Source organism: Suncus etruscus, chromosome 7 (genome assembly GCF_024139225.1).
Source record: "Suncus etruscus isolate mSunEtr1 chromosome 7, mSunEtr1.pri.cur, whole genome shotgun sequence".
NCBI classification, from domain to species: Eukaryota; Metazoa; Chordata; class Mammalia; order Eulipotyphla; family Soricidae; genus Suncus; species Suncus etruscus.
The window spans coordinates 69,094,579-69,105,639 of NC_064854.1; the positions used below are offsets into that span (position 1 = coordinate 69,094,579).

The following is an 11,061-nucleotide window of genomic DNA, read 5'->3' on the forward strand; positions in this document are numbered from 1 at the left end:
TTGCATCTCTGACACTGCATATGCTCTCCTGTGCATTGACAGGACTTGACCCTGAATTCAAAGCCAGGTTTAAATCCTGAGCAGTTCCAGGTAGAATCCGAGCTCTCTGTCCCAAAATTCTTTACATAATTATTTTAATGTCATTTATAACAATGACTAAAAGTAATAATATTCTTGTTTCCCCCCAGATAACCTAAAATAACAAAAACTTATCTAATGTAATTTTAATTGTCTTTACAACAGGGAAAAGACATTTATCAAGAAATATTAATCTGTGACTATTTTATTTTTAAGATGTATATAATTAACTGACTAAATGAGCAATATGTTACAATACAAATGATCAATCTTTATTTTATATAGCTATATTTTCTAATTAATTTGAAAGTTTTCAAAATTATATAATAGTAAAATACTTTATTTCAAAAGATAGAATGTACAGGTACATTGAGTTAAAAGATTTATTAAAAAGCATAGGAGTTCATATGTGACTTTGTCCTCACTCAATTTCTTTCCTACTCCAAATTATCTATATTCTGGGTCCTAGAATGTTTTCAAAAACTCTAGGAACATTGGTGGATGGGGGTTGACACTGCTGGTGTGACTGGCCCTAAAACATTACATGTCTAAAACCCAACTTGAAGTAATTTTTAAATCACAGGGTTAATTTTTAAAAAAATTTAAATGTCACAGGAGTTTAAACTTAGAAGAAAAAATTTTAATTAGGATGGGTTTTAATTACATTTAAATTCCTCTTTACAACTCCTCCTGATTACCTAAAAATATTTTTTGTTTTGTTTTGTTTTGTTTTGTGGGGTCACACCGGGCAGTGCTCAGAGGTTACTCCTGGCTCTATGCTCAGAGATCACTCCTGGCAGGCTCGGGAGAACATATGGGATGCCAGGATTTGAACCACTGTCCTTCATGCAAGGCAAATGCCCTACCTCTATGCTCCAATTACCTCCAGCCCCTATTACCTAAAATTTTTCTGAAATATTTTATAATATAAAACTTGATATCTGCAGCAGGAAAAAAATCATGTTTTCAAGATAACTGTAAATTCAAACATGAATTGCAATAACCTTTTTCCAAAATATAAGGTTAATTTGTGAAAAAAGTTTTTACAGATCAATCTCCAGGTAGGCTGGCTTCCACTACTTTATACATATGCACTATAGACACCACTGAAGATGAAATATGCCAAGTGAATTACCATATCTCTACTGAGAGTAAGAACAGTATTCACCTTTAGTCTTCTTTTTACATAACATCTATTGTTGTGCCTGGAAAATAAGTATCCATTTTTTCAGTATTAATTTTTTTAATATTTTTTATTGTGACCAATGTGAATTACAAGTCTTTCACAATTATATTTAAGGCACATAGTGACAGTGAATGAGGGCCATTCCATCACCAGTGTTGTTCTCCCTCACACCAGTTCTCAGCATGCATCACGTACAACCCTCATAGCCTCCTTGGACTGCTAGTGTAACAGGTCCCCTTTGTGTATAGATTGTTGAAGATTAGGTTATCTTGATTATGTTGTCATTGACTTTGAATTTGTTCAGTTCAATTTGATCAGTTGTTAGGTCAGATCCACTCAATGTTCATGCAACTGTTTGCTCCTGGTATCATCAACTACCCCCAACCCTCAAATTATGAAACAGAACAAGATGATTCAAGTTCTGTGGTTCTGTTGGAAAAGAAAAAGCTGGAGGAGCCTGTATAGAAGATACAGATTTGGGGTCTCAAACTCAATTTACCTGGGGGCAGCAGGAAGCAAAGTCGGGGTGATCCTTGAGTGCAAAGTCAGTAGTAAGCCTTGAACATTGGGGGGTATGACCCAAACAACTAAAACAAAACAAAACAAAACAAGATTCCTCTATGGCAGGGCCACAAAATGTTGTACGGAGGGCTGCAAACAGCCCGCGGGCTGCGAACAAGCAATGACAAAAAAAACACAGCAGCAGCTGGAAAACAACTACTTATGTCCATCCCTTTCCCTTCAGCTCATTTCTCTCAACATAATAATCTCCATGTCCACCTGTGTATAAGAAAATTTCATTACTTCATTTTTTTTGTAATGGCTGCATAGTAGTCAATTGTGTAAATATACCAGAATTTCTTTAGCCATTCATCTGTTGTTGGGCACCTGGGCTATTTCCAGATTCTGGCTAGTGTAAATAGAGCTGCTATCAACATAGGAGTGCAAAGGGCATTTTTGTACAACGTTTTTGTATTCTAAGGGTATATCCCTAGAAGTGGTATCGCTAGAACACAAGAAAGCTCAATTTACAAGTTGTACGGTATAACCTATATTATTTTCCAGAAAGCTAGACTAGACATCATTTCCACCAGCAGTGAATGAGAGTCCCCTTCTCCATGCATTCAATTCAGTTCTGATTGTCCTTGTTCTTGTGATGTGTGCCAGTCTCTATGGTGTGAGATGGTACCTCACTGTTGTTTTGATTTGTATCATCTCCCTGATGATTAGTGATGTGAAACATTCTTTCACTTTTCAAAGTGCTTTTATAGGAAAAGAGAAAAGGGTAGCACAATTTTAGAAAATGTGGGTTGCAGACTAGAGGGCAAGAGAGTAATCAATAAATTCCTTTGAGAGCTAGTCCCTTGAGGCATACACCATTTCTGTTATCCTAAGCCACAGGTTTTAGAGTAAATGTTCAACCTACAAAAAGTTTTTTTCAGGGGAAAATAAGATAAGAATAAGTGCTCCCAATCAGAAAAGCTTGCTTGCCTTTAATTTATAACAACTCCTATTTAATTTTTGAGGCTGTTTTTAATACCACTACAAAATCTGAGAAACAGATTTCAATAGCACTACAAAATCTAAGAAGCTAACTAATGACAGAAATCATGAAATTAATGTCATCAGCTGTGTCCATGTTCACATTTCTAGACTCTAAAACTGAGCATACTCAAAACGAATTCTGTCAAGAAATGGATTAGGGGCTGGAATTATAGTACAGTGAGTAGGTATCTTGCATGCAACCAAGATTGGTTTCAATCTCTGGGAATACATATGATCATTTATCCCTTCAGGTGTGATCCCTGAGCCAGGAATAAAACTGAGCACTGATGGATGTGCCCCCCTCTAAACAGATTAAAAGGGAGGTTTTCAAATGTTGAATAAAGAAACTTGAAGGTATTTATCCTCCTAAGGTGTTGTATGATTTAATATGACAAAGCCTCAATCTAAAATGATAAAACCAAAAAGTGAGCTTTAATGGCCAATCTGCTGTGAAAAGCATAGCAGTCTCAGAATATCAAATGTCCCAAACCTAATTCATGTCATATACTGAGGGATGGTTCTGCTTCACTAGAAAAGAAATCCCCTCTTCTAGTCCTCTGTTAAGGGTCAGAAAAATAGTAGTATACCATTATTGTGTATTTTCTTTCTCAAAAATTGATTCACTATATTTCTATAGACTAGGTCTTTGTGTTTCCTTTAGAAACATATGTTTAAATCTAATTCCTAAATGCAGATATTTGAAAGTATTTGAATATTTGATATTTGAAAGTAAATGTGGATATTTGAGGATTGGCTACACTCAAGACAAGTACTTTCACTACTGTAGGATTTCTCTAGCTTCTGTTCTTAATATTTTTCAGCATTTGGGTTTTATGACACTATAACTAGATCTGCATAGTTGGCAGCTCAAGGAGGTTCAAACCAAAATGGAAGTAAAGCATTCTACAAAATAGTAACTTAGGGCTTGGCTGGAGAATTAGTACAGTGGGTAGGGCAATTGCCTTGCACAAAACCCACTTAGTTTCACTCCTGGAACCTCATATGGTTCTGTAGGAATCACATATGGTTCAGTAGGAATGATCCTTGATCACGTGCATCCTCAAAATAAAAGCAGGAAATTTAGTATCTCCTAGTGTAAAATGATACTTGCAGATTTAAAGAGAGTTAGTGATTAAGAATATTCCATGATCATGAAGGTGGTTTCCCCAGGGTGGGGCTCGCCCATTGCACTCCGGGCGTGCTGACCCCTGTGATTTCCCCAAATGTGGGAAACTCGACTGCGTGATTTATGGTGGGGGGACTGCGTGCGTGCTCTCCCCTACACAATAATAATAATAAAAAAAGAATAAATGTAAAACTTGAGAGAAGTTCAGGGATCCAGAACGTTAGACAAGTGAGTTATGAGCATGAAAGATCTCATTGCAAGTGATGCCTTTGATGCTGTGGTATTTATTTGCTTTATTAGTTGTCTCCTCCTGGGGAAGTTTCTTAAATTTTTAGATTGCCTAAAATTATATCAAAGTAAATGGAACAGTTGCATACATGACTGTTAGGGAAGCCATTACTACATGTTTGAGGAACACCTACTATCAATAATAACCAGGATCTAAAAATAAATAAAGATTAGAAAAATTAAGGCCTAGTTTTGGGCATGGGCTAGTCAGTTTATATCACAAATTTAAAATGTTTTAATAAAAAATGTGAAAACTATGCACCCATTTTATCCATTTGCCATATTGACAAATAACTTTTCCCCTGTCATAGGCTTGAGATACTCAATAGGAAAACATAAACAAAACAAACTTTTCTTTTCTTTTTTTTTTTTTTTTTCGCTTTTGGGCCACACCCGTTTGACGCTCAGGGGTTACTCCTGGCTATGTGTTCAGAAATCGCCCCTGGCTTGGGGGGACCATATGGGACGCCGGGGGATTGAACCGCGGTCCTTCCTTGGCTAGCACTTGCAAGGCAGACACCTTACCTCCAGCACCACCTACCCAGCCCCAACAAACTTTTCTTTTTATGGTGATAAAGGAAATGCAGAAAAGCAAATGGAGCAGGTTCAGCAAATTAAAGAACAGAAGACTGATTTTGACAACCAGAACTGAGCAGAACATTTCCTGGCACCATAAAAAGACCTTAGGGGTTCAAAAATGAGCATGTACAGAGCCTCTAGTTGTTCCCATGAAAGTATGCTTCAAGGATGAAGAAACCCTGTATCTTTTAGACCAAGGGGAATCCCTTTCTAATTTTTTCAATACTTATTGTGCTTATGTAAAAAAAACAAAAATAAAACAAAAAAACAAAAACAAAAACAAAACCCCTGACAAACCAGCCACACCAGCCCCCTTCTTTTTTGTCTCTTGTTGTTTTGTTGTTGTTGTGTTTTTTGTCATTGCTTGTTTCGATTTGTTTTTTTTTCTTTCTTCTTTTAAATTTATATTTATAGCTTCTAGACGGGCTTCTCCCAGCTTTCTCTTTTTTTCCCCCAACAGAACCACAGAATTTGAATCATCTTGTTCTGCTTCATAAATTAAGAAAAAAAAATGTGGATGGTACCAGAAGCAAACAGTCTCATGAACATTGAGTGGAAATAAAAAATGATTAGACCTAAATACCAAACCCAAAGTCAACAACAATGAAATCAAGATACCCAATTTACAACAAGCTATACACACGGGGAACCTACACTAACAGTCCAGAATGGCAAAGGGGGAGGTATGAGATGCATGCTGGGAACAGGGGTGGAAGGAGGACAACATTGGTGATGGGAGTGACCCTAATTCACTGTCACTATGTACTTTAAATATAACTGTGAAAGACTTGTAATTCACATTGATCACAATAAAAATATTTTAGGTTGTTATTTTTGTTTTATGGGTCACACTTTGTGATGCTCAGGGGTTACTTCTGGCTCTGCACTCAGAAATCACTCCTGGCTTGGAGGACCATATGGGATGCTTGGGAATTGAACTGTGGTCCCTCCTAAGTAAGTGTGTACAAGGCGAACACCCTGCTGCTGAGCTACCACTCCAGCCCCTAATATATATTTTTTAAAAAAATTCAAGAACAGTCAGTATGGAGCCAGAGTGGTGGCACAAGTGGTAGGGCCTTTGCCTTGCATGCACTGACCTAGGAGGGACTGCGGTTCAATCCCCTGGCATCCCATATGGTTCCCCAAGTCAGGAGTGATTTCTGAGCACAGAGCCAGGAGTAACCCCTGAGTATCACTGGGTGTGGACCAAAAAACAAAAAACCAACCAACCAAACAAACAAACAAAAAAACCAATATCATCAGGTGATAGAGCACATTATTTTTATTACTTATTAATTTTCTGTAATTTCAAAGTTAGCTACAATGAATGAGTTGTTTTTTTATAAAATACACCTTGTAAATGCCAGAATTTAATTTCATAGAAGGGCCAACAAAATACAACTGTTAACAGACTTGAAGGTATCAGTAACAACCCTGTAGTAGTTAGTTAGAGCCTTCAATATTGCTCCGACTCCTATTGATAGATAAATTAGTCTAAAACTTAAAAACGGTAAACTGACTTTGTTGGTTTTTTGTTTGCTTGTCTTTTGGGCTACACCTGGAAGTGCACAGGGGTTACTTGTGACCCAAAAACAAAAGCAAAAAGAAAGAAAGAAAGAAAGAAAGAAAGAAAGAAAGAAAGAAAGAAAGAAAGAAAGAAAGAAAGAAGGAAGGAAGGAAGGAAGGAAGGAAGGAAGGAAGGAAGGAAGGAAGGAAGGAAGGAAGGAAGGAAGGAAGGAAGGAAGGAAGAAAGAGAGAGAGAAAAAAAAGAAAGAAAGAAAGAAAGAGAGAGAGAGAAAAAGAAAGAAAGAAAGAAAGAAAGAAAGAAAGAAAGAAAGAAAGAAAGAAAGAAAGAAAGAAAGAAAGAAAGGAAGGAAGGAAGGAAGGAAGGAAGGAAGGAAGGAAGGAAGGAAGGAAGGAAAGAAAGAAAGAAAGAAAGAAAGAAAGAAAGAAAGAAAGAAAGAAAGAAAGAAAGAAAGAAAGAAAGAAGAGATTTTTCAGGGAGGGACTACAGAGCATGAAAACCGGCAAGGCTTTGCAAAAGCCGGCTCCCTCTGTGTGACACCAGGCAGGGAAAATCCGTGAAAGTACACCAGCCCAGTGGAGCCCAACTGTGAAAAACTGGGAGTGTGACCTGTCTATGCCTGTCTACTGTCCTCTTGCGTGAAACTCTTGCGAGTGGGGCAAAAAGAGACTCCAGAAACCTCACTCGCCCAGACGCCATTTTCAGGGAGGGACTACAGAGCATGAAAACTGGCAAGGCTTTGCAAAAGCCGGCTCCCTGTGTGTGACACCAGGCAGGGAAAATCCGCGAAAGTACACCGGCCCAGTGGGGCCCAACTGTGAAAAACTGTGAGTGTGACCTCTCTATGTCTGTCTACTGTCCTCTTGCGTGAAACTCTTGCGAGTGGGGCAAAAAGAGGCTCCAGAAATCTCGCTCGCCCAGACGCCATTTTCAGGGAGGGACTACAGAGCATGAAAACAGGCAAGGCTTTGCAAAAGCCGGCTCCCTGTGTGTGACACCAGGCAGGGAAAATACGCGAAAGTACACCGGCCCAGTGGGGCCCAACTGTGAAAAACTGTGAGTGTGACCTGTCTATGTCTGTCTACTGTCCTCTTGCGTGAAACTCTTGCGAGTGGGGCAAAAAGAGGCTCCAGAAATCTCGCTCGCCCAGACGCCATTTTCAGGGAGGGACTACAGAGCATGAAAACTGGCAAGGCTTTGCAAAAGCCAGCTCCCTGTGTGTGACACCAGGCAGGGAAAATCCGCAAAAGTACACCGGCCCAGTGGGGCCCAACTGTGAAAAACTGTGAGTGTGAACTGTCTATGTCTATCTACTGTCCTCTTGGGTGAAATTCTTGCAAGTGGGGCAAAAAGGAGCTCCAGCGGAGCACGGCTTCTCGGCTTCACTACGCGGCCGTGCACTATTTCTAAGGAAAGAACACCATTGCAACAGAAGGAAAAAGCACACTACGAACAGAGCTATATCACAAAAGCAAATATTTCTCTCCAGACTGTCTTCTCTGTTGCATGCTCGGGCCTAAGATTTGACCCAGGGTGAGGCTTCATCCACAGAGAACTCCCCTCCCTTAGAGGCAAGTCAGCCCATCCAGAAAGGGAGGAGCCAGGGGAGTGTGCTGCCTGCATCATATAGACAACGAATACCACCACAACATGTAGAAAAACCCACAATAAAAGTGTGACAATGGGGAAAAAGCGCAGGCCAGCATCAGACATAGAGAATGAAGATGACAATTCTGAGGACCAAATAATGACCAACCAACTAATCAACCTCTCAGATAAGGACTTTAGACTAGCAATATGGAAGATGCTCAAAGATGTCCAAGAAACCATGGATCGAGTTGAACAGAACACTAATAAGAACCAAGAAGATATGAAGACAGAAATCACAAAACTCCAAACTGAAATAACATGTCAACTAACAGGACTGAAAAAGTCAGTAAACGAAGTGAATGACAAAATGGATAAGCTCTGGGACAGGGTATCAGAAGCTGAGAATAGACTTGGTGCTGTGGAAGATGAGATATATAACAATTCCATACAGCAGGAGAGATTGGACAAAAAACTTAAAGCAAATGAGCAGACAATGGAAAAATTAGTCAAAGAATGGGAACAGATGAAAATAGAAGTCTATGATAAGATCAACAGAAACAACTTAAGAATCATTGGAATCCCAGAGACCCAGGAAGAAAATTTCCAGGAAGAATCAACGGTCAAGAACATCATTAAAGAGAAACTTCCAGAGCTAAAGAATATATGTGATCAAATCCTGCATGCCCGAAGAGTACCAACCAAAAGAGACCCCAGAAAAACCACTACAAGACACATCCTAGTCACAATGACAAATCCCACAGATAGAGACAGAATTCTGAAAACAGCAAGATCAAAAGGGGAAATCACGTTCAAGCAAGCTTCCTTGAGATTTACAGCAGACCTGTCACCAGAAACACTCAATGCCAGAAAGCAGTGGTGGGATATTGTGACAAGACTGAATGAAATGAATGCTTCACCCAGAATAATATACCCAGCAAAATTCACTTTCCGGTTTGACAGAAGAATACATGGTTTCACAGACAAAAAACAGCTCAGAAACTTCACAGACACAAAACCAGTCTTAAGAGAAAAATTGAAAACCTAATCTAAGACAAGACTACCCAAAAGACACACCAAAATTTTGAAATAAAGATGGCGTTAAATCCCAGGACAATTTTTCTCTCAATGTCAATGGACTAAATGCACCAGTTAAGAGACACAGAGTGGCTAAATGGATCAAAAAACTCAATCCAACCTTCTGCTGCCTACAAGAAACGCACCTGAATAGTCAGAACAAACATAGACTCAAAATAAAAGGCTGGAGAAAAATTATCCAAGCAAACAACACCCATAAAAAAGCTGGAGTGGCCATACTAATATCAGATAATGCAAACTTTATACTCAGGAAGGTTGTAAGGGACAAAGATGGATATTTTATATTAATCAACGGGTACGAAGAGCAGGAAGAATTCACTCTCCTAAACATATATGCACTGAATGAGGGGCCAGCAAAATATTTAATACAACTTTTGACAAATCTGAAAAATAATATCAACAACAACACAATAATTGTGGGGGGCCATAACACGGCTTTGTCAACACTGGATAAGTCAACCAGACTGAAACCCAACAAGAATATACTAGACCTGAGGAAAGAAATGGAAGAAAGAGGCCTAGTGGATATATATAGGACACTCCATCCTCAGAAACCTGGATACACATTCTTCTCCAATGTACATGGGACATTCTCCAAGATAGACTACATGCTGGCACATAAAACATACCTCCATAAGATCATGAGGATAGAAATTTTGCAGACTACCTTCGCTGACCACAAGGCTCTGAAATTATTTGTGAACTCCAAAGGGACTCAGAGAAACATTTTAACACCTGGAAGTTAAACAGCCTCATGCTCAATAACCAGTGGGTCCGATATGATATCAAGGAGGAAATCAAAAGGTTCCTGGAAACAAATGACAATAAAGACACAAACTATCAGAACTTATGGGACACAGCAAAAGCAGCACTAGAGGAAAATTTATAGCTTTGCAAGCACACATCAGGAAGGAAAAAAGGAGCTTACCTGAGTAGCTTAATGACACAGCTAATAGAACTAGAAAATGCTCAACAAAAAGACCCAAGAATAGGAAGACAGAAGGAAATAACAAAGCTGAGAGCAGAAATCAAGGAAGTGGAAACTCAAAAAACAATCCGAAAGATCAACGAAAGCAGAAGTTGGTTCTTTGAAAAAATAAACAAGATTGATAGACCACTGGCAAACTTAACAAAGAAAGAGAGAGAGAGAGAGAAACTTGATAACTCGTATCAGGAATGAAAAAGGAGAGATCACTACTGATATGACAGAGATTTAAAGGGTAATCAGAAACTACTTTGAAAATCTCTACGCCACTAAAAATGAGTACCTGGAAGAAATGGATAAATTCTTGGACTCTTATAATCTTCCACTGTTGAAGGAAGAGGATGTAGCATATCTAAACACCCCCATCACCATTGATGAAATTAAAACAGTAATCAAATGTCTGCCGAAAAAAAAAAAGCCCAGGTCCAGATGGATTCACTAATGAATTCTATCAAACTTTTCAAGAGGAACTACTGCCAATCTTGGCAAGACTCTTTCATGAAATTGAACAAACAGAAACACTTCCAAATAGCTTTTATGAAGCCAACATCACCTTGATACCTAAACCAGACAGAGATGCTACGAAAAAAGAAAATTACAGACCAATATCACTGATGAATGCAGATGCAAATATCCTCAACAAAATCCTGGCAAAAAGGATTCAATGCCTCGTTAAAAAGATCATCCACTATGATCAAGTAGGTTTTATCCAAGGAATGCAAGGCTGGTTTAACATCCATAAATCTATCAACATAATACACAACATCAATAACAAGAAAAATAAAAACCACATGATCATATCAATAGATGCAGAAAAAGCATTTGATAAGGTCCAACACCCATTCTTGATCAAAACTCTCAGCAAGATGGATATGGAGGAAACCTTTCACAATATAGTGAAGGCCATCTACCACAAGCCAGTGGCAAATATTATCCTCAATGGAGAAAAACTAAAAGCCTTCCCTCTAAATTCTGGCACAAGACAAGGCTGTCCTCTCTCACCACTTTTATTCCACATAGCACTGGAAGTACTTGCTATAGCGATTAGGCAAGAAAAGTATATC

General features: G+C 38.7%; 1 non-coding gene across 1 annotated transcript; it reads left to right on the forward strand.

Annotated features, from left to right (window-relative positions):
• The first annotated feature begins 3,930 nt into the window (after nucleotides 1-3,930).
• Nucleotides 3,931-4,091, forward strand: LOC126014893 (U1 spliceosomal RNA). The gene has a single exon (XR_007497848.1). It is a non-coding gene; the product is annotated as a U1 spliceosomal RNA (small nuclear RNA).
• Nucleotides 4,092-11,061: the final 6,970 nt, after the last annotated feature.